Source organism: Sus scrofa, chromosome 2 (assembly GCF_000003025.6).
Source record: "Sus scrofa isolate TJ Tabasco breed Duroc chromosome 2, Sscrofa11.1, whole genome shotgun sequence".
Lineage (NCBI taxonomy): Eukaryota > Metazoa > Chordata > Mammalia > Artiodactyla > Suidae > Sus > Sus scrofa.
The window spans coordinates 58,777,420-58,796,591 of record NC_010444.4 but is presented as its reverse complement, the minus strand read 5'-3'; the positions used below and the strand labels follow the sequence as shown (position 1 = coordinate 58,796,591).

The window sequence follows — 19,172 nt, the reverse complement described above, 5'->3', positions numbered from 1 at the left end:
AGTTCTCGTCGTGGCTCAGTGGTTAACGAATCTGACTAGGAACCATGAGGTTGTTGGTTCGATCCCTGGCCTTGCTCAGTGGGTTAAGAAGGATCTGGCGTTGCTGTGAGCTGTGGTATGGGTCGCAGACGCAGCTTGGATCCTGCATTGCTGTGGCTCTGGTGTAGGCTGGCGGCTACAGCTCCGATTAGACCCCTAGCCTGGGAACCTCCGTGTGCTTCAGGTGGAGCCCTAAAAAGACAAAAGACAAAAATAAAATAAAATATGCTTGTCAACATTTGTTTTCTTTTTTCTTTTTTTCAAATGACCACACCTTTGGCATATGGACGTTCCCAGGCCACGGACTGAATCCAAGCTGCAGCTGCAAACCGGCACAACTGGCAAGCGGCAACACCAGATCCTTTAACACACAGCACTGGCCAGGGATGGAACCCATGCCTCTGCAGCAACCTGAGCTGCTATAGTCAGATTCTTAACCCATTGTGCCATAGTGAGAACGCCTCAACATTTGTTTTTTTTTTTTTTTTTTTTTTTTTTTTTGCCACCCCACAGCATATAGAGTTCCTGGGCCAGGGATCAGCTCTGAGCCACAGCTGCAACCTACACCACAGCTGTGGCAGTGGGATCCCTTAACCCACTGTGTTGGGCTGGGGATCGAACCTGTGTCCTGGTGCTGCAGAGACGATGCCCATCCTGTTGTGTCAGAGCAGGAACTCCACCATTTGTTTTCTTTACTGGATACCCTTTGCTAGAGCTGAGTGCTTGGGTTCTAGAGTCTCAGCAAAGATCAAGAGAAGCCAGGTTTTCTGTTGAAACTCTGCCAGCAGGACAGCCTATGAAATCTAGAGAGTGGTGGTCATGAACTGATCACTAGGCAAGGGACAGCACACACTTGGGAGGTTTGGTTTCAGACTCCTGCTGTATTAAAGTCCTGGGGCTGCCATAACAAATTACCACAAACTGGGTGGCTTAGAACAACAAATTTTTATTCTGTCACTGTTGTGGAATTCGTAAGTTGAAAATCAAGGTGTTGGGAGTTCCCACTGTGGCGCAGTGGGTTAAGAATCTGACTGCAGTGTCTCAGGTCGCTACAGAGATGTGGGGTTCGATCCCCAGCCCAGCACAGTGGCTTAGAAGGATCCAGCTTTGCTACAGCTGCAGCATGAGTTGAAGCTGTGGCTCAGTTTCAGTCCCTGGCCCAGGAACTTGCATATGCTACAGATGCTGCCACAAAGTAAAATAAAAATAAAAATCAAGGAGTTCCCATTGTGGCGCGGTGGAAACGAATCTGACTAGGAACCATGTGGTTGCGGGTTCGATCCCTGGCCTCTATGAGTGGATTAAGGATCTGGTGTGCCCTGAGCTGTGGTATAGGTTGCAGATGCAGCTCGGATCTGGCATTGCTGTGGCTGTGGTGTAGGCCAGTGGGTCCGATTAGACCCCTAGCCTGGGAACCTCCATGTGCCACGGGTGCAGCCCTCAAAAGACAAAATAAAAATAAATTAAAAAAAGTAAAAATCAAGGTGTTTGTAGGTACTATAGGCTGAATGAATGCTTGTGTCTCTTCTAATATCCATATGTTGAAACTTAATCCCCAGTGCGATGGTATTAGGAGGTGGGGTTTGGGCCAGTGATTGGTTATGAGGGTGGAGCTGTCATGAATGAACAAGGCCTCAGAGAATTCCCTCACCCCTTCTGCTATGTGAAGACACAGAAAAGTGGCCATCTGTGAACCAGGAAGAGCATTCTGAACAGATACCAAATCTGCTGGCACCCTGATCTTAGACTTCCCGGCCTCCAGAACTGTGAGAGATACATCTCTGTTGTACCAGTCTGTGGTATTTTGTCACAGCAGCCAAAACCAAGATAGCAGAGGTGGTTCCTACTGGGGCCCCTGAAGGAGAATCTTTCCATGGCTCTGGTGGCTGCCAGCAGTCCTTGAGTTCTTTGGCTTGCGACCACATCACCATAATCCCCGCCTCCGTCTCCAAATGGCCTTCTTTCCTGTGTGTGTGTGTGTCCTCTTAAAAGGACATCTATCGTTGGACACCCATCAAATCCAAGATGATCTCATCCTGATATCCTTAACTCATTACACCTGCAAAAACCCTATTTCCAAATAAGGTCACTTTCTGAGGTTCTGGGTGGCCAGAAACTTGGGGAGACCTCATTCAACCCCTACAGCTGTGAAGCCTGCATTCCTGTGAGGGCGTTATTCAGGGAAGGGCTTATTCAGCTGCCTCTGCTGTTTCGGACGAGATGAGGCTGGTAGGTCAGCGCACACTTCCCAGCCCCTCCAGATGGCGTATGTGTGGAGCCTCTGTTGACTCCCTTGCTCACCCGCCTCCCTGCTGGAAAATGGTGGCATCTGCTCAGAGCTATCAAGGACCTGGACAAATGAACGTTATGTCTTCTTTTTGCTCCTTGCCTCCCCTTGGCATGTGCTTACCAAGCTATGAGCTTGGTTTTATATCATCCCAGATTTTTTTTTTTGCTTTTTAGGGCCACACCTGCAGCATATGGAGGTTCCTAGGCTAGGGTCTAATTGGAGCTACAGCTGCCGGCCACAGCCATAGCAACACCAGATGTGAGCCACGTCTGCGACCTACACCACAGCTCACGGCAACACCAGCTCCTTAACCCACTGGGCGAGGCCAGGGATCGAACCCGCAACCTCATGGTTCCTAGTTGGATTTGTTTCTGCTGCACCACAACAGGAACTCCAAGATCATCCCAGTTTCAGGGTGTTCCAGGCTTCAGGGGCCTTTTCTCAAAGAATATATGGAGAACACGGGGAAGCTGGAACAGACCTAGGTTGTCCTGAATCTAGATTCTTGTCCTCCTTCAAACAAGTCACCCATAGCACCATGCTTTCAGCCACTGTTTGCCATAAATGTATATACAGCATCCTGGAACACCACCACCAGCACTGCCTCCAAGAGTGGCACAAAGTTGAAGCCTTACAACATAGTTGTTCCATAGTCCATACAATCCCACCATGCAGAGAAGGCAGAAACACAGACTCAGAAAGATAGGGGACATGGACATGGATCAGACCTTCCCCAAATGATTGGGGGTGTTATAATTGATTGATCCTGAGCAGAGGCTGGGGGTGTTAATTCCAGGGGCTAGGAAAGCTCCTGGAGACATGAGAGCCAGCAAGGAGTTAGCCAGGTGGCAAAGTGTTGTGAACAGAGGACGTCTGGGAGTTCCCGTTGTGGCGCAGTGGTTGGCAAGTCCGACTAGGAATCATGAGGTTGTGGGTTCGGTCCCTGCCCTTGCTCAGTGGGTTAACGATCTGGTGTTGCCATGAGCTGTGGTGTAGGTTGCAGACATGGCTCAGATCCAGCGTTGCTGTGGCTCTGGTGTAGGCCGGTGGCTGCAGCTCCGATTCAACCCCTAGCCTGGGAACCTCCATATGCCGTGGGAGCAGCCCAAGAAATAGCAAAAAGACAAAAAACAAACAAACAAACAAAAAAAAAAAACAGAGGAAGTCTGTGAGCCTGGATGTCATGGGACCCAAGAGATGGCCAAGGGGCTGGGGAGCACGAGAGGGTCCAGAGAACAGACTAAGTTGAAGGACCTAGTCCTTGGTGCTGGCAAGAGATGCAGGAGAGGGCCTCACATCGAAGGCCGGCTGCTGTGGGCAAGCTATAGTCAGTAAACCCAAGCTCAGAGCCTCAGATCACCTGTGTCTCCCCAGCTGTGAGATGCGGACCAGGATGGGAGACCTATTTTGTGAGTTGTATCAAAGTTTCCATTGAAACTTGCCAGCACAGAGCTCCAGACAGATGTCAGAGCCATTGCTCTTATCTCTGGGCTGCATGCCTTTGCCATGGGATAAGTTGGAAAAGTGAATATGTATGTTTCAATTAAGATTTTTTTTTTTTTTTGTCTTTTTAGGGCTGCACCCACAGCATATGGAGGTTCCCAGGTTAGGGGTCTAATCGGAGCTGCAACTGCTGGCCTATACCACAGCCACAGCAACACCAGATCCAAGCCATGCCTGCAACCTACACACAGCTCACGACAACACCGGATCCTTAACCCACTGAGCGAGGCCAAGGATCAAACCCAAATCCTCATGGATGCTAGTCGGATTCTTTAGCCACTGATCCAGGACAGGAACTCCCTCAATTAAGTATTAATTAATCAATTCATTAGTGTTATGTAAAACTTCATATAAAATTAAAGAATTAAAGAAGTTGTCTGGGGGCTCAGCAGGTTAAGGATCCAGTGTTGTCACTGCTGTGACATGGGTTCGTGCAGTACTTCTGCATGCTGTGAGTGAGGACAATCCCTCCATCCCCCCCCAAAAAATTAAAGAATTAAAAGTACAGGAGTTGTGGCTCTGCGCTACTGAACCTGACTAGTATCCATGAAGATGTGAGTTCGATCCCTGGCCTCACTTAGTGGGTTAAGCATCTGCTGTTGCTGTGAACTGCAGTGTCGGTCGCAGACGCGTCTCGGATCTGGCGTTGCTAGCTGTGGAGTAGGCTGTCAACTACAGCTCAAAATCAAGCCCTGGCCTGGGAACTTCCATGTGCTGTGGTGTCGCCCTAAAAAACAAAGTACAGCTGGAGTTCCCTGGTGGCACAGCAGGTTATGGATCTGGTATTGTCACTGCAGCGACTTGGGTCACTGCTATGGCACGGGTTCGATCCCTGGCCCAGAAACTTCCACATGCCACAAGTGTGGTCAAAAAAGTAAAATAAGGACTTCTCATTGTGGCACAGTGGAAACCAGTGGCATAATCCAACTGGTAACCATGAGATTGCGGGTTCAATCCCTGACCTTGCTCAGTGGGTTGAGGATCTGGCATTGCCGTGAACTGTGGTGTAGGTTGCAGACGTGGCTCGGATCCTGCATTACCGTGCCTGTGGCATAGGCCAGCAGCTGTAGCTCCCATTCAACTCCTAGCCTGGGAATCTCCATATGCCTCGGGTGTGGCCCTAAAAAGCAAAAAAAAAGTAAAATAAAACAAAATAAAAGTATAGCTAAGGGAGTTCCTGCTGTGGCACATCATGTTAAGGATCTGGCATTGTCTCTGTGGTGGTACAGGTTTGATCCCCAGCCCTAGCACAATAGGTAAAGGATTCTGCGTTGCCACAGCTGTGGCTCAGATTTGATTGCTGGCCCAGAAGCTTCCATATGCTGGGGTTTGGCCAAAAAATATATGTATATAGCTAAGAACATAAGCATGATCTGTGTGAGAGGATTCAGTATCATGCACCCTGTTTCCTTCATGCACTAGTGTCCCTAGAGATTGTGGGACAGGCACTCCTGGAAATACCTGGCAGAGTGGTGTAGAGCTGGGGGGTTATTTGAGACCCTGTTCCTCTCCTGCTTCAGGCAGGTCTCTGTAGCCATGAGAGGGGAGGGGATGAGGGGGAGCACGTGGCTTGCAGCGTTGCTGCTCTCACCTTAGCCAGTGGCTGCTTTAGCCTCCCCGTAGTGATGGGATGCATAAGAGCCAGGCCTTGAAGAACAGGCAGGTTTGGAGCATGTGAGCCCCTTTTGTCTGGAGTACATTGGTCAGAGCCAAATGTTGATTATCCCTGAATGCTGGAGTTGGAGACTGTGCTGCCAGCTGTAATGGGCACGGCTGAGTGCTTGGTGGAAAGCAGGCACTTCCTAAACTACCATCATTTGATGCGTAGTGGGGTGCTGCTAGCCAAATTTGGGGAGAGATGAACCTGGAAGAGGCAGAGTCGGGCTGGATGCCACAGACCAATCCTCAGCCTGCTTGGAGGCCCCAGCCTGGAGGCGTGCAGGCTAAATGGTGAGTCATGGGAGCTGGGGAGGCCTGCTCAATAGGGCCAAGTGATGTCACCTCCATCTGACTTCTTGTCAGGGAGAATGATACTTAGCAACACTGGTGACCCACTTGAGTAGCACCAGCATCAGAAGGTAGTGACAGAGGAGGAAACTGAGGCCCAGGAAGGTTTAGTAACACATCCAAACTCACATGCTAGACTGTGTCTTAGCTTGGCATGGCAAGGAGCCTCTTGGGCATCTTCCCGCTTGAGGAATGAGGCATACAATGACAGAAGGGGTGCACTCCTGCTCCTGGGTATATGATGCCTAAAGGGCAGGAAGACATTCCTGTCTTTACGTGTATACCTCTGGCTCTTTGGTAGGCACAGACAAGTAAGTGTGACCCAGGCCCTTGCCTTCCAAGGATGCCAGGCTAGCCCGGGGAAGCTGAGTGGGAAGCAGCCCCTCCCAGCACAGCAGGAACCACAGAGTGTTCAGTGCATGACAGAGCAGTTAACATTGGGGAGGTGAGGCCAGGACATTTAGGATGGGCTTTGAAGGATGCAGAGGAGTTTGCTAGGCATGGGGAATAGGATGAGGAGTGTAGCCAGAGCAGAATTAATTCACTCACCCAGCAGATAATTGAGTAAATGCGAGCACTGTGCTGGGCTCCGTGTGTTAGGAACACAAGGCTTTGGGGTAAGAGTGTTACCCAAGTGCACCCTCTTAGCCGAGGGAGTGCCTGTTTGTTTTAAGTCACTGCACATGCAGTTGGCCACAGGTGGTAGGCAGCATACTGTCTGCAATGACCAAGGACAGTGATTGCCCATAGACTATTCCGAATCTTTCAGGAAGTGGGTGTCTGACCCATAGAGGCTGCAGCACAGGATTGCAATGACCAGAGTGTGTCTGAAAGGCTTACATACAGAAGGACCTGCAGCGGGGAGAAACATACAGCAGCCAGTTGGGTCAGGGTTGACAGGGAATGGCCATTATGTAAACTGTTTCCCCTCTATTAGGTCCATTAACTGGAAAAGAAAACAGCCTTTATCAGCAGGCAGATAGGATGATAATTGGCTTCCATTTACCAAGAGATTACGGGATCTGTTCCATGGCTGCTTATAGGTTCCATTTCCCAAGAAACTGCCCTCTTAGAGTTCTTTTCATGGTGCAGCGGAAACGTATCTGACTAGGATCTATGAGGATGCAGTTTCAATCCCTGGCCTTGCTCAGTGGGTTAAGGATCCAGCATTGCTGTGAGCTGTGGTGTAGGTCTCAGATGTAGCTAGGATCTGGCGTTTCTGTGGCTGTGGGTAGGCCCGCAGCTATAGCTCTGATTCAACCCCTAGCCTGGAACCTCCATGTGCCATGGGTGTGGCCCTAAAAAAGCAAAAAAAAAAAAAAAAAAAAAAAAAGAAAAGAAAAAGAAAGAAAAGAAAAATCTTCCCCTCTTGTTTGTGCAAACATTTACCTTGTCCTATGGGGTGGAGCGTACAGCTGTGTGGTGCCCCCAAGCACATGCTGACATGACTAGTGGCCCTGGTCAGGGTGCTGCCTGTGTGTCTCTGTGTGTATGTGTGTTAGGACAGCCGACATGGAGCACCTACAACATGGGGCTCATAGCTGGGCTACCTAAAATCCTGTGACCCCAGGTTCATGTTTCTTAAGACAGTGCTGTTCAGTAAGTTGTATTACTGCATCACGCTCCTCCCTCAGCCACACTTCACTTTACTTTTTGTTTGAAGTGTCGTACTGTGAAGTGTCGTCTGTGAAAAGATGAATGGGAGTTCTGCCATGGCGCAGTGGAAACAAATACAACTAGGAACCATGAGGTTTCGGGTTCCATCCCTGGCCTTGCTCAGTGGGTTAAGGATCCAGCGTTGCCGTGAGCTGTGGTGTAGGTCACAGACATGGCTCGGATCTGGCGTTGCTGTGGCTCTGGCATAGATAGGCTGGCAGCTGTAGCTCAGATTAGACCCCTAGCCTGGGGACCTCCATATGCTGCTGGTGTGGCCCTAAAAGGACAAAAGACAAAAAAAAAAAAAAAAAAAAAAAAAAAAAGAAGGAAAAGATGAATGTTTGTTCTTTGGGGCTTGGCTGCAAAAACAAACATCACTCACTCATGGCGTGTGGGGTGGCCCTTCCGTACGTGGCCCCTGGTTCATACCCATCCCTGAGGAAGACTCTGGCACCTACATCCTAGTTCGTGGGTACTTGTTAAGGGCACCTACAGGATGCCATCATCTGTAGTTGGAAATACAGCATAGGGCTGGAGGGGTGTCAGGGAAATAAATAGTTCAGGGCTCTGGGAGGTTCGGAGGAGAGAAATCCATCCCAAACTGGCCTCATGAGCTCCAGGGTGGAAAAGCCCGAGTGCACCTTCTGGGTTCTTTCCACCCTGTTGGGTCCCAGGACACCCCAAGTCTGCAGGCCTCTGTCTCCCGCTCCTGGCCTTGGCTCTGCTTGATTGCCCTTGGGCATTATTGCTTCCCCTCCCTGGAGAAAGAAGACTCTTCCAGCACAGGGAGCTCCCTCGAAAGTTGCAGCACCCAGGAGTTCCTGTCGTGGCTCAGCGGAAACGAATCCGACTAGGAACCGTGAGGTTGAGGGTTCGATTCCCGGCCTCACTCAGTGGGTCAAGGATCTGGTGTTGCTGTGGCTGTGGCATAGGCTGGCAGCTACAGCTCCGATTAGCCCCCTGGCCTGGGAACCTTCCTATGCCATGGGTGCAGCCCTAGAAAAAGACAAAAAGACAAAAAAATAATAGTAATAATAGTCAGAGCTCCTGTCTTGGCTCAGTGGTTAACAAATCCGCCTAGGAACCATGAGGTTGTGGGTTCGATCCCTGGCCTCGCTCAGCGGGTTAACGATCCGGCGTTGCCGTGAGCTGTGGTGTAGGCCTCAGACTTGGCTCGGATCCTGCGTTGCTGTGGCTCTGGCGTAGGCCGGCGGCTACCGCTCCAATTCGACCCCTAGCCTGGGAACCTCCATATGCCTCGGGAGCGGCCCTAGAAAAGGCAAAAAGACAAAAAAAAAAAAAAGAAAAAAGAAAAAGTCGCAGCACCCCAAACCCAGGAGTGTGAGCTCTCGTGACCTGACCAGGGTCACCTGGGTACCTGGAGTTAAGGGGAGGGTCAGCGCCCCCTTCTCCAAGGTGATAGAGGGCAGAGTGGGTGGCTGCCCAGGGTGCAGTTTCCAGAAGGGGGCCAGGTGTGCACTGCACCTGTGACCCACCTACCACCTACTCAAAACATCTCCTTTCCATTTTGAGTCATTGCCAAAGTCTTCAGCAGGTATTGTCCACAGGTGGGGAAGGCGAGCAGTAGCAAACAGTGCACCTCGCCCCCCAGGTACCAGCATAGTCCTCTGGGAACTAGGAATACGACACTCAGGGTCACCTAGCCTGGGAGGAGTCCGGAAGGTTTGTTTTTGTTTTGTTTTACTGTTTAAAACATTTTTTTTTTTTTTTTTTTTTTGCCATTTCTTGGGCCGCTCCCGCGGCATATGGAGGTTCCCAGGCTAGGGGTCGAATCGGAGCTGTAGCCACTGGCCTACACCAGAGCCACAGCAACACGGGATCCGAGCCGTGTCTGCGACCTACACCACAGCTCACGGCAACGCCGGATCATTAACCCACTGAGCAAGGGCAGGGATCGAACCCGCAACCTCATGGTCCCTAGTTGGATTCGTTAACCACTGCGCCACGACGGGAACTCCTAAAACATTTTTATTGCACTACACCTTACGTACAGTAAAGCGAATAACTCATAAGTGTACAGCTCAAGGAATTTGAACATCTGTTCATACGTGAAATCTGATCAGAATACAGAGCATTTCAAGCCCTCAGCTGGCCTCTCCACATCCGCTTCTTGTCGTAGCCCCCAAAGTTAACCCCGTTCTGATCTTTATCACCACAGATGTGTTTTGTCTGTGCTTGAATTTCTTTTTTAATTAGGTTAAGACGTACAACATAAAATATACCATCTTATAAGACTTCTTCGTAGTGTGCCCTTCAGTAGCTTGAAGTACATTCACACTGTTGTGCAGCCATCACCACCATCCATCTCCAGAACTTTTCCTTCTTTCCAAACTCTGTCCCCATTAAACACTAACTTCCCAGCCCCCTCTCCCAGCCTCTGGCACCCCCGTGACTCTTTGTTGCTACGAATCTGATACTCTAGGGACCTCATGGAGGTGGAATCATACAGTATTTGTCCTTTTGTGACGGGCTTATTGCACTTAACATGATATGGTCAGGGTCCATCCATGTTGCAGCATGTGTCAGAATGTCCTTCCTCTTCTTTTTTTTTTTTTTTTTTTCCTTTTCAGGGCTGCACCTGTGGCACATGGAGGTTCCCAGGTTAAGGGTCCAATTGGAGCTACAGCTGCTGGCCTACACCACAGCCACAGCAACACCAGGTCTGAGCCGCGTCTGTAACCTATACCACAGCTCACAGCAATGCAGGATCCTTAACTCACTGAGCGAGGCCAGGAATCAAACCCATAACCTCATGGTTCCTAGTCAGATTTGTTTCCGCTGGGCCATGACAGGAACTCCAGAAGGTCCTTCCTCTTGAAAGCTGAGTGACATTCCATTGTGTGGACAGAACACGTTGTGTTACTGGGCTTGGATTTTACTTAGATCTGGTACACAGTCTTTTGTATCGGCTTCTTTCTCCACTGCTCTGCCTGCTGGATCCATCCCTGTCGTTGCACATGTCGGCAGCTTGTCCTATGTTGTCATATGGTCCCCATTGTGTGCCTGGACCATCTGTGCAAACTCATTCTCCCGTGGGTGGCCATCAGGGTTGCATCCACAGAGCGGGCTCATCATCATCATCATCACTGTGAGAGAAGGTGTTCTGAGCTCCCAGGTGACCCAAACTCAGCCCAGGGTCACAAACACTGAGGAGAGGCCTGGGGGAGGCATGCGGTTGTGGGGGGCCCTGGCTGGGATAGTGCAGCAGCTGAGGTCCAGAGGTGGGAGGTCCGGCAGCAGTGCAGGGGGTGGGGGGCAGTGGGGATGCTTTGTCCTTTCCTGCAAGCAGCGTCTTCCATGGCCCACAGCACGCACACACACACTTGACCTGTCTTTGTTTCCCTGATCAGCCTGAGCTCACTCCCTGGGGAAGGTGTGCAGTGTGGGGGGCCTCTTCCCTGCTTCTCTCGCATCGGATGATCCCAGGACAGACTCCTGCCCCACCCCTCTGAGCTCCACTCACTTTCATTCCCATGTGGGTCATCTGCCCACACTCCCTCCCCCCTCGACACTGCCACCTCCCCAGAGCGCATACACAGCAGGCACCTAGTTAATCTGACTCCAAATAGATTAGTAGAAAGGGTAGGGTCTGTGAGGAAGGGAGGCCCAAGGTGTGACTGGGCTCCTGCCACCCTGGGATCCTGATGGATCAGAGAAGGGCCTCCCAGGGCAGATGGGAGCCTGCGGCTGTTTTTTTGTTTGTTTGTTTTTTGGTTTTTGTCTTTTTAGCCTCTCGGCATATGGAGGTTCCCAGACTAGGGGTCAAATCAGAGCTACAGCTGCTGGCCTACACCACAGCCACAGCAACAAGGGATCTGAGCCACATCTGCAACCTACACCAAAGCTCACGGCAACGCCGGATCCTTAACCCGCCAAGTGAGGCCAGGGAGCGAACCTGCATCTTCATAGATACTAGTTAGATTTGTTTCTGCTGAGCCACAACAGGAACGCCTGGGGCTGTTTGTTTTTTTGTTTTGTTTCGTTTATGTTTTTGTTTTTTTCCATAAAGTACATACAACTTAAACTTTACCATTTCCCCCCTTTTATTTTTCTATTTTTTATTTATTTATTTTTTTGGCCTCGCTTGTGGCATGTGCAAGTTCCCAGGCCAGGAATCAGACCCTTGCCACAGCAGTGATAATGCTGGATCCTTCACTGCTAGGCCACTAGAGAACCTCCACCATTTTCCCCTGTTTATAGTGTACAGTTCAGTGGCAGTTAGTATGATCGTAGTGTACTTCAAAACGAACATTATCATCATCCTGAAGGGAAACCTCCCCCTCCTCCAGCATCTAGCAACCACTAATCTATTTTCTATCTCTATGGATCTGCCTGTTATGGACCTTTCATCTTACATGGGATTGTACAACATGTGACCTTTTGTGTCTGATGTCTTTCACCTGGCATAAGGTTTTCAAGATTTATCCACAGGGTAGCACGTGTCAGTGCTTCATCCCTTTTTATGGCTGAGTAATAATCCACTTCATAGCTGGACCACATTTTATTTATCCACTCACCTGTTGATGGATGTTTGGGTTGTTTCTGTCTTGTGGCAACTGCAACTAGTGCTGTTCTAAACACGGTGTGCAAGGATTTGTTTGAACATCTGTTCTCAGTTCTTTTGGGGATGGCCTGGCAGTGGAATTGCTGGGTCACATGGTAACTCTGTGTTCGGCTAGTTGAGGACCCTACAGAGTGATTTCTGTAGCGACAGCCCTAACTGGTATTCCTGGTATATGAGGGCTCCAGGTTCTTTGGGCAAGTTCAGGCAGACCTTGGCAGGATGAAGTTGGGAGAACATGGTTCTTCATTCGGCTCACTCACCCCAACTGGGTATCAGCGAGCCCAGGCCCTGGGAGCTGGGCCATCTCCCTGAGGGCGCTCCCCTAGTGAAAGGACAGAGCCAGCCTTGAACTCATGACTCTGCCTTCCAGGTTACACAAGGAGATACTTCCCTGACAGGTGACAGGAGAGGCCAGAGTGTGGCTTTCTACCACTGGACCCATAAGGAACCACAGGAATAGCCATTAGGACCAGCCTGGTAGGTAAGGGTGGGCAACGAGACAGAGCATGGGGGGAGTGGGTGAGAAGAAACAGCACCTCTGAAAAGGACTGATGCCAGGTCATGTCCAGTGTGAATCCACTGGGTGTGTCTTTAATTAAACTTTAATTAAAATTAGCTATGCTGGGAGTTCCCATCGTGGCTCAGAATCTGACTAGGAACCATGAGATTGCGGGTTTGATCCCTGGCCTTGCTCAGTGGGCTAAGGATCTGGCGTTGCCGTGAGCTGTGGTGTAGGTTGCAGACACGGCTCGGATCCCGAGTTGCTGTGGCTCTGGTGTAGGCCGGTGGCTACAGCTCCAATTCGATCCCTAGCCTGGGAACCTCCATATGCCACAGGAGCGGCCCAAGAAATGGTAAAAAGACAAAAAAAAAAAAAAAGAAAAATTAGGTATGCTGTATGTTTTCCCTCATATCCTTCTGGGTGGTGTATTGGGACCACTTGGTACCAGAGGTCTTGACAACGTTTTCTCAATTTGGGCAAGGATCTGCCAAGAGTGGGGCCCTTGCAACAGGAGCCACTGCCCTGCTGGGCTCCACTTCGGCCCCACAAGCCTCCTGGTCCCAGAAAACAACCCCACCCCTCCTGGGTCTCAGGCGGAACTTGGGGAGTGGGCTCCTGGGTCACCCTCAACCTCCCTCCATCAGACCCCATCTCACCTGAGTGACCCCATGGGTGGCCTCTAGGCCTCCCTGCACCGTCCCCTCCTTCCCCACTGCCTCTCTGGATCCACACCCTCCTCTCTCACTGGCTGACTCATTCCTGCCCTGGAGTCTTTTGCACATCCTGTCTCACTGCCTGGAAGGAAACACCTGCCAACACCCCTGCTCCCTACTCTGTTTATTCCAGCCTCAGCACCCACACCCCACTTAGGAATGCTAGTTTGACCATCCAGTCTCAAATCTAGGCTCCCATCACTTGGTCCGTCTCCCTGTTTGCTTCCTTCATCACAGGTGCCAGTTCAGTTCCCTGAATTGTCTTGCTTCTGCATGGGGGCAGGTGCCTGTTCACTGCTGTGCCCTCAAAGCCAGCAGGGCCTGGCATGGAGGAGGCTCTGAGCATCTATCTATGTGAATGACCACCTTCCCCAAGGGGCAGAGGTTGGGCTATGGGTGGTCCGGGCTGCCCTGGCTTTCTCATTATCTTATGTTGACTGGGAATTGACCTCCTTGTGACTCCCCTGAGTTGTCGCACAGGGCCACTGCCCCTGCTTCTTTGTGACAGCCTGCATCAGGTTCCTGTGGCTGCTGTTAACAATCTGCCAGATAGTTGAGGCCAAAAGCCACACAAGTTTGTTGTCCTCCAGTTCTGGAGGTCAGACATCTAAAATGGGTCTTCAGGGCTGTGTTGCTTCTTGAGATTTCAGAAGAGAATCTGTTTTCCTTGCCTTTTCCAGCTTCTGGAAGCCACTTGCATGCTTCCATCGGTGGCCCCTTCTACCACCTTCAATGCCAGCAGTGCAGCATCTTCAGATCTCTCTGAAACCTACCTCCATCATCACATCTCCATCTCTGACACTACTGCCTCCCTCTCTTAAGGACTTGTGAGGATATTGGGGCCATCCTGATATTCCAAGACAGTTTTCCCATGTCAAGATCCTGCAAAGTCCCTTTTGCCATGTAAGGTAGCATCCACAGGTTCTGGGGGTTTCCCAGACATCTTTAGGGGCCACCATCAGCCCACCACAGCCCTTTAATTATCAGACCAGGCTGGTCCTTATGGTTGTCCTTTCCTGGACCGGTACCCCAAGTATCAGGATTCAAGGACTCTCAGTCCCTGCTCATGGGCCTCCCAACCTGGCCTTGCCCAATGGCACCATTCCTCCTGTCTCAAGTCCTCTTACCAAGATTGAAGGCGTGAATTCCACTCAGTTCCCACTGCCTAGGTGCTGGGGGGCGGGGGGTGGCTAAGTGCACCCAGAGAGCTGTCACATGAGCCAAGGCAGCACAGTGAAGGTTGGGGCAGAGGGAGGACGAGGGAGCAGTGAGGACCAGGAGCACTCGACCTCAGACTGGAGTACTCACCCTGTCTGGCCTCGCCCCTGCATCTGCACCGTCAGATTCAGGGCCCATAGGTGCACGTTGATGTTCGTCCCTTGAGCATGCCCTGTTTTGGCTCCTGCTGCTGCCCAGATCTTTTGGACCGCCGTTTCGTCATCCTCAAGGTCTCCATCCCCGCCCCTGCTCCAGACCTGCCCCCTCCCCCTCCGGTGGATGGAAAACAGCTCAGACCACATGGCCAATGCTGGACGATCAGAGCAGTAAATAAGTAACAGAGGATCTTGTTGAACCCAGAGTGTAAACAGATCTGGATAAATGACTGAATAACTGAGTAAGACAGGGAGGTGGGGACCAGAGAAGAGACCTCTGTTCTGTGGAAGAATTCTGAGCTGTGTATGTCCATTCTCCCTCTCCACCTCTAGCTTACTGCCCCCTGCCCCCCACCACCTCTTGCCCAAAGACTTGGTTCCAAAGAGAAGAATGTGGAAAGGGAAAAGGGTTACTTGACAGGGGGACACCTGGCAGACCCCACTTTAACCAAGAAGCCCAGGCTCATCTCCCTTGGATTAAGTCTGTGCTCTCAGGGTCCCTAGATAATGTGATGGCGAGGGCTCCCCACCTCCGTGTTCTTCCCAGAACCCCACAAACCAGGCTAATGGCGAGAAAACACATCAGACAACCCAGATGGAGGGGTGGGGGTGTTCTGCAGTACGGGGAAGGCCTCAGGCTCATGGATGGATGAGATCCTGGGGCAAAAAAGGAAGATTCAGTGAATAACCGGTGAAACTGAAAAAAGCCAGGAGTTGTGTTGACAGCGGGAACAAGGGCAGTAAAGGTCTCATCAACCAGGTCAGAGCAGGCTGCTTTTGCAGTCACCCCTCTCGGATCTGTGGGCTGTGACACTGGGGGGTCTCAAGAGGCTCTTGCTGGGAATTCCCATTGTGGTGCAGCAGAAACAAATCCCACTACTAACCATGAGGTTATGGGTTCAATCCCTGGCTTCGCTCAGTGGGTTAAGGATCCAGCGTTGCCATGAGCTGTGGTGTAGGTTGCAGATGCAGCTCAGATCCCACCTTGCTGTGGCTATGGTGTAGGCCTGCAGTTGTAGCTCCGAATCATCTCCTAGCCTGGGAACCTCCATATGCCTCGGGTGCAGCCCTAAAAAGCAAAAAACAAAACCAAACCAAAGAAAAGAGGCTCCTGCTTCCTTATCTATTTTATCAAGTACCACCATGTGTCATTGCCCACTGTTGGTAATTCATCTCCACTGCAGTGGGTGGTCTACATGAGGCCCTACATTCAGAAGATGGGGTGGCTGAGGCTCAAACCTACTCCAGCTCTTCCCAGTTGGATGTCCCATCAGCATTTTCAAATACAGCATCATCCGCCCAGCCCGCCTCTGTGGGGTGGTTTTCTCCTCCTTGTCCCTAGCATCTGGTCTCCCCTTGCACCTCATTATCCGAGGTTAGGTCCTAGATTTTAGACTTTCTTTTTAATTAAAAAAATTTTTTTGGCCATACCCACTGTATCTGGAAGTTCCCAGACCAGGGATCAAACCTGTGCCACAGCAGCAACCAAAGCCCTTTAGCTTCGTGTTCTGCACAGCTTTGAGAGTTGTGTTCAGGAGCCATCTGAGTGTAGCCAGACCCTCGCTCCTCTCTCCCCTGTGCTGTTTGTTGTTCTTTAAGGTGAAGCGAAATCTTTATTACAGGGCACTTCTCTAGAAGAATCACTCAAGATAAAATGGTGTTGAGCTTGTCTGAGGGTCGGGCTCTCTGGAGGAAGACTTGGCAATGGCTTTGGAGCCCTGTGTCAAGGCTGGAGTTCCTTCTTTTTGTTTTGGGTTTTCTCTTGTTGTTTTTGTTTTTTTGGCTGTGCCCATGGCACATGGAAATTCCCAGGCCAGGGACTAAACCTGCGCCACAGCAGCAACCCAAGCTGCTGCAGTGAAAATGCCAGATCCTTAACCCGCTAAGCGACGAGGGAACTCCTGGAGTTCCTTCTGCCGTTTGTCTGGCCAAGCTTCCCACATCTCATGGGCAAAGTGGGGAAAGAAACCAGTGACTATGGACACTCTCCCCCCCGCCCCCAACCCCCCGCCCCCAGTTGTTAGCTGTGGTGATTGTCACTATAGCAGTTTCTGGCTAGGACTCACAATGCCTCAGCTTCCCCATCTGTAAGGCAACACACATGCACATTGGTTAGGGCTGGCCAGATTAGAGAATACAGGGACAAAGGGACTTAATAAACAATAGCTGCTTTGTACTGTATTGTGTCCTTGTGTTGAGCATCTGCCTTCACCCGATTCTCACCCCCACATGCACAGCCAGAGGCAGAGTGTGAAGGCCTTGGCCTGAGGAGAGGCCAGGGTCAGGGTGCACCTGCCAAGAAGGGTACCCGTTTCCCCTCAATCCAGGCAGCACTAATCCCCCACACGGCTTCCCATGACTGCCAGTACCCTTCCCCAGCCCAGAACATGGAGGCCCCGGGGTGCCAACTAGACAGGGAGGAGTCAAGTTACCAGGTCAGCCCCTCCATAGCCGCAAATACCCGAAATGTGTTTCTCTGAAACCACTGGCACATCCCAGAGGCACCTGGTTTTCTCAAAGCTATTTTTTTTTTTTGGTTTGTATCTTGAAATAATTTTAGACTTACAGAAAAATGACAAAAATAACTGAGCATCCGTGATACCCTTCACTCAGCTGCCTCCATTGTTAGCATCTTACAGGATACTGTTACCTGAACCAGAAAATTTACATTGATGCAACACTAGGAACCCATCTCCAGACTGAATTCTGATTTCACCAACTTTTCCCCTAATGTTCTCATTCTGGTCCAGGCTCCTATGTTGCATTTGGTCCTTGTGTCTCCTAAGTCACCGCCAATCTGTGATCTGTGATGGTTCCTCAGTCTTTCCTTGTCCACAACCTTCACTGCTGAGAACGGTTCAGTTGTTTGTAGAACGTGCCTCCATGCGGTTTGTCTATTGTTTCCTCATGATCGGATTGGGGCTGCGCATCTTTGGCACAAATCCCACAGATGTGATGTTGTGTTCTTCCTGCTGCATTGTGTCAGGGGTACGAGCTGTTGCTGTGTCCTTATCACTAGTGGTGCTGACCTTGATCACTTGGTCGGTGTAAGATCTGTCAGGTTTCTCTGCTAAGAGAAATTATTAAGTGTCTTATGGAGAGTTGCTTAGAGATCACAGACATACCCCACTTCTCATCATATTTTCACTCCCTCATTTTAGCATCCACCCACCTGTGGTTCTTGATGGCAGTCATGAATATTGGCATTTGCTTATTGGTGGTTTTCTCTGTCCATCATTCCTTATACATTGATTAATTGAAATTCTGCTGTAAGGAAGAGCTGCCTCTTCTCTTCATTCATGCAGCTACCTATGGAAATAAATGGAGGCCACCAATGAGAAAACAGGCTCGCTAGAGCCAGGGGTTCAGCTGCCACCACTGCATTTGGCAGAGACTCAAAGACAGGTGGGTGGGGGGAGCTTTATGGCGGAGCAGGGAAGGCCCAGGTATACCTATTGCACGCTGTTGGCAGGAGAAAGCTGGGGGTGGCTGATGAGAAGCATATTGTTTTTTGATTGGTCTTGAGCTGGAAGCAGGAACAATAACTAGAGAGGCTACAGTCAAGTACCCAGACCCAACTGTTTTGGATGGATCACAAAAGAGTAACCCTGGCTGGTTATTGCAGAGGCAGCAAGTCAGAGTTCTACCATTATGCCATGTCCCTGTGTATATTCTCTCTCTTACCTAAAGGGTTCGGGGTTTTGTTTTGGGTTTTTGTTGTTATTGTTTTACTGAGGACTTTCTTTTATTAAAATACAGTTGATTTACGGAGTTCCTGTCGTGGTTCAGAGGTAACAAATCTGACTATTATCCATGAGGGAGGAGACCAGAGCATTCAGGGCGAGCACAGGTCCCCTGTGAATGGGCATCCGGAATGTGGGACTGAGAGGTGGGCTCCTGGGCTGAACACAGAGACCCTCAGAGGCAGTGTCACCGGCATGAGGAGTGGGGATGTGTCCTTCTGGTCCATGAGATCCAGGTGGTCATGCACCAGACACACAGTATCACAGGAGGTCATAGATTCCAACACAGGAGCTGAGAGAGGGGTATGGCAGCAGGACGTCCATGCCTCGGAGGGTTGGGGGTGGCCTTGGGGGACACCAAGGGCCAGACCTCTGAGCTCTCCTTATTTTTCAAAAGATCGAGTTTTTTCAGGAGCAAACTTTTCCAACTGGCCTCATCTAATGTTCCATTCCCTCCCCCACCCCAGATACTATTTTATATAAATACATCGTTGAACTTGTGACTTGTATCTTAAGAAGGTCAAGTGTGGATGCTGAAGCAAAAGCAAAGGTCTGTCTGTGTTCTTCTCCCGAATGATGCATATGAGGACTGTCTGGGTTTTACCTCTGCCTAGCAGTCCCAGCCACGGGTGTGTTTGCATGTCAAGAAGCAAAACTGTCTCCCTGAGCAAGTGGCTGCCCCGATCTCACCCTCACCCTCATCCGCAGGACTGGGCCATAACTTGGCTTCTCCCCTTGAGCTCCAGAGCCTCAGTGAACAT

At 50.5% G+C, this 19,172-nt stretch overlaps 1 protein-coding gene across 4 annotated transcripts in view; it reads left to right on the top strand.

Annotated features, from left to right (window-relative positions):
* SLC25A42 (solute carrier family 25 member 42) overlaps positions 1–19,172 on the top strand; it is a 49,994-nt gene that overhangs the window by 6,765 nt on the left and 24,057 nt on the right. The window contains exon 2 of one of the 4 annotated variants that reach the window (XM_021083448.1): positions 12,451–12,557. The exons of 2 other annotated variants lie outside the window; for them this stretch is intronic. The gene's annotated coding sequence lies outside the window, so the exon portion shown is untranslated. Of the gene's footprint in view, positions 1–11,609; positions 12,558–19,172 lie in introns of those variants that run through there. One more of the 4 variants, XM_021083447.1, reaches the window with a different exon arrangement.